The following is a 4868-nucleotide window of genomic DNA, read 5'->3' as shown; positions in this document are numbered from 1 at the left end:
GAACTATAAATCAATTTATTTTAGGAAATATCCTGAAAACTACTATTCCTACGAAGGTAAAGATCATAAACCTCTGTATAGTCTCTTAAACTAGCTTTAATTTGATTGCTAATGGACATCTGTACGTAACATAGTACCTGAAATATAGAATTTCAAAATAAATTAACTAACTACTAATCTTTCAGTAGATTTTTAAGAAATTTTGCTTTTTAAAAAGCTATACCCGAGAACTATTGGACGTAAATAGCGTATTACTATTAAACGTAAAATAGGGCTAAAATTTCAGCAAATTTACTCTTCTTTAAATAATGTGCTCTTAGGTTTTCTAGTGTTGTTGTTAGTTTTAAAAATATAGAGCTCGGAATGAAAAAATAATTTTGTTTAACGTTTTGAAGCTGCCGGCATTTTTTATTCCTATACTTGGCAAACTTATCAATTTTAACTATTAATTATACATAGTTTTCATTAAAGTAATCAAAAATTGGGGTGAGATAACTGCCTTTTTTTCTTCCCAGCTCTTGTACTATGGTGTGTCCATGAAAGTACAACAGCTCGATGGAAAAAAAGTCAGTTATTTCACCCCCAATTTTATTTGATTACTTGTTAGTCAAAATTGATGAGTCTGCCAAGTATAGTGCGAGAATACAAAATGGCGGCCGTTTTAAAATGATAAAACTACTAACAATACTAGAAAATCTAAAAAACATCATTTAAAGTAGAGTATTTTTTTAAATTTGAGCCCCGGTAGAGTCCATACAATCAATAGTTCCCAAGATATAGCTTTTTAAATGCAATTCATGAATTATATACTAAAATATCAGTTGTTTATTGTGGAGAAATCTATATCTCAGGAACCATTAGGCCTACATATATTTGCCAACACTCAAATTAAAGATAGTTTAATGTAAATACTATAATGTATTTTATAACAGAAGTCGCCAAAGTGATGGTTCGCGATAAAATTTCGCTGGTACCAAAAAAAATGTGGGATATACTTACTCATCGCGTTAAGTTAGGTTTTAAGATGCATTAAAATACAATTCAATACATGACGATACGTGAAAAGTTATTAAAACGCTACTTAATATAGCACCAAGAGCCCAAGAGGAGAAATAAGGCAGTTATTTCACCCCAATTTTTAATTACTTAATTGAAAACTAGGTATAATTACTAGTCCAAATTGATAGGTTGAGGGAATAAAAAATGGCGGCTGTTACAAACGTATGTTAGTATAAGCAGAAATTTTTTTTCTTATACTTCGGGTTTTCTTTTCTCATTTTCTGGGAAGAATTCGCTTTTAGTTAAATATTTATAATTTTATAATTTCTTACAATATTTTCTTTCGGATTTGGGATGCTAGAATCGAAAAAAAGTGTCGGTTTTAATACATGATTACAACTGTTTTAATGGAAACTTATTTTGTATCTACACGAGTGCTACTTGCTGCAAGTCCAAGACTTGTTGTACTGTTGTTTGGTCAACGGTTGTTTTGTTCTTTGGACTTTTCTTGTCTATAACAATCGATTTATTCTATTTGCACTATGAAAAGGAACAAAATGAAGGTAGGATAATTGACAGCAAAGAAGTTTGTTGATGACAAAAATTCATATAAATATTATCACATAACCTATAAATTCAAACTTCGTTCTAGAATTTTATCAGAAAATTTTAAATTTAATTACTTAAACATATGACGTCTTCTTAAATATATATATGTGCTATGTTAAATAAAAAATAAACTGTTAAAATTAATTAACAAGAGTTCAAAAAATGTATTTACATCGAACCGATAGAATTATAAAATATAGAATCTTAAACAAGAGATTATTATTTAATCCAAAGGTTAGGAAAATTGTTTAATAAATAAAAACACTGGAAATACAAATACTTACCCGTTGGAAGTACTAAAATATTGCAAACTGAAAACAAACGCGTGGATACAGCATAAAACGCTCTTTGATTTGTCCGCCAATTCAGGCCAACTTATTCCAGCCAGTCCAAATAACCAAAGCTGGCGCAAAAGCCATTGTTTGGCAAACGTGTGGAGGCGTCTTTAGATGTTTTTTAAATTGCAATCACTAAAGATGGTGACAAGTGAACGTCGTTATTCTAAAATATTGATCATTTATTTCGAAGATACTTTAAAATTTTATTATAGGCTGTTTCCACTGATAGTATCAATACAGCTGCTATATTTATAGAAAATAATACTGAATAACACATTTTTCCTCTTTATTTACAAAGAAATGTATTTTTTAATTTTCATTTCTCATTACTAAAATATACATTATGATTTTATTGGTTTATATACTATGGTTACCTGACAAATACGTTTAATAACAATCTTTGCAGCCAAAAAGGTAAGGAAGAAATTGAATACACCTGAAATTTTACCCGAAAATGATTAAATTTTATACAGTATCGAAGGGCATCACAGGAATCGTGCTAAAATTTCATGACATAATGACAACACTGATTTAAATGTGAAATTCTATTAATCGTCTCAAGCCAAACAACATACAAGTTTGCTAAATCTGTTACAAATACGTACAATAGAGTAATATAATGATAAAAGTAGAGAATTATATGATTTTGTTTTATTAATTTTATTATTTTTTTATTATTTACAAACAATTACATACACATATAGCGACACAAATGTTCTTTTGTGTGATTTGTGAGTACTATGATGGTTCTATTGTTTTAAATTAAAGGGTTTTAAACAAGAGCGGATAGTGAGTATATAAAAATTATATTTCAGAAACGTTAAAATATACTGCTATAATGAAAATTGTACATTATTTATAAATAACGATTAAAAAAAATCTTCCCCAGGTGAGGCTCGAACTCACAACCCCGGCATAGCTCACTACTACTGTCCTATAAGTACCGTGCGCTAACCAATTGCGCCACTGGGGAATCCGGCCGATTATGAAATACAATAAACTCTATAAGTTGAATAACAGAGCTAATTATGACAATCTTTGTGAATTGATGTCTAAAAAGAAAAATGTAAGTTAACTTCTAGATAAGATTTCAAGATTAAAACTATTACAAGCATGTATGACAATCTATATAAATCATAATGTAATTAATAAAATAATTCTTACCTAGGAACATTATATAGATGCTCTTCCAAGAGATCATTGAATTTCTGAATTAATCAATAATCTAAATGAAAAAAAGTTTGCCAAATAACCAGGTCAGTGTACCAGAGCCTTTTTTCTTCTTTTTTATCGCTTTATTTTACTTGTTGAAAGTGTTTTCTCCTAGAAATGAAAATTGTTTCCATATTTCTATTAAGTTCGTTGTTATCTATATTTCAAGGTCAATGATCTGTCGTTCGAAAATAAAATCTATGGGATGAGCCATAGGTGACATATAGCTGTATTCATTTAGAAAGATGTTTTCGCATACATAATAGCGAAATAGTCAACAGAATCTAAAGCAATTTAAACATCCCCAACTTTCTTCTGAATATGGATCGAATGGGATGAACCGTTTTCGAAAAGTATAGATGTGGCGGGGAAAATACGTTTATGCATGCGTAAGCAAAAGTAGCTGACGATGGAACCTGATAAGATTGATATGGAACCGACTAGATATCAATCCGTACAAATCCAGAAATTTCACTCTCGAATTGATGGTTCAATATATTGTACCCAAACACGAATTTGACAACAGTACTACAGAAGCAAATTTACCAATTCCGTTGGGAATTTCATAGTTAGGCGCACTTGAGAGGAAATAGAGGAATTTAAAAAATCAAACACCCACGAAACAAGAGACCACATGCCACTGTTCTGATTTAGCAAAGATCAAATCAAAACTTCCAAAATTATAATGGACGATGGTTGTGAACCTCTGTTTTAGAACAACCTGTATTTGGGCGATTGCAGCTGTTCCCAGTATATCAAATGAGGTGAGATTTCATATATAGGATTTGTTTGTTTTAAGTAGAACAATTAGTGACGGCCGTGCATGTGTGCATGTGTTGGGGCATAGGTCTCAGAGCTCCCAGTTTGAAACGTTTTGGGTTCGATTCCCACCTGTGGCAGTTAATGCTGCCAAGGATTAGCAAAAAGGACCAATCCCTGGTAATATTGGGGAAATGTCCCCCTGGTAATATTTATAATCTCTGGACCAATTTCTGCCGGACTAATCCCCCACCAAATACTAATTCCAATAGGCAGAACAATGTCATATGTTAAGGATGGATTTTGGTCAACGTTATATTCAAATATTTTTCCTCAACATAAAACCATTTTTCTTGTTTTTCAAACGAAAATGACAAGAAAATTGGTACGACGTTTGTAACGGAGTTTCATTGCTCGGGGATTTTCTATTTTTTTATTTTATTTATTTATAATGTTTAAACCACAACGCGACGGATTAGAATTAATACTCACTTTTAATATCAAATATAGGTTCAACATATTGTTGTACCTATTTATTTATATGGAAATATATAACAGATGAATGTCGCTTGGGTCCATCAGACCCATTAGTCGTGCTGAAGGTAAGTAAATATTTTTAAAATGCTTCAACATAACGACTATATCGTTATCTAAACAATAATATTTGAGATAAAAATACAATTTAATTGGTTGTTAAAGTGGATGAAAGTGAATCTTTCCCAGAGATTTAGTTCTGTAACTCTAGTAGGCCCTCAAGAGAAGTTAACGCTCTGTTGGCCAATGACTGTGGTCAGTTCGTGGTGTGCGGGTAACAGAGCATATTAATTTCATTAAAAATGAAAGTAATTTATTGAACAGGTTCACTATTTCTAACATTACAATTATTTCAATGACGAGCAGTCAAACTCAAAAACTAACCAAGATCAGTCAGAAAAACAAAGCAAAAAAAAA

At 31.0% G+C, this 4868-nt stretch overlaps 1 non-coding gene across 1 annotated transcript; it reads right to left on the bottom strand.

Annotated features, from left to right (window-relative positions):
• Nucleotides 1–2827: 2827 nt before the first annotated feature.
• TRNAI-UAU (transfer RNA isoleucine (anticodon UAU)) lies at nucleotides 2828–2919 on the bottom strand. The gene is given in 2 exon segments: nucleotides 2828–2863; nucleotides 2882–2919. It is a non-coding gene; the product is annotated as a tRNA-Ile (tRNA).
• Between the last annotated feature and the right edge of the window lie 1949 nt (nucleotides 2920–4868).

Source organism: Halyomorpha halys, unplaced genomic scaffold (assembly GCF_000696795.3).
Source record: "Halyomorpha halys isolate HHAL.00 unplaced genomic scaffold, Hhal_1.1 Scaffold355.1, whole genome shotgun sequence".
In the NCBI taxonomy this organism is placed as follows: Eukaryota; Metazoa; Arthropoda; class Insecta; order Hemiptera; family Pentatomidae; genus Halyomorpha; species Halyomorpha halys.
The sequence above is the reverse complement of the archived record's forward strand: the minus strand, read 5'-3'. Positions and strand labels throughout refer to the sequence as shown.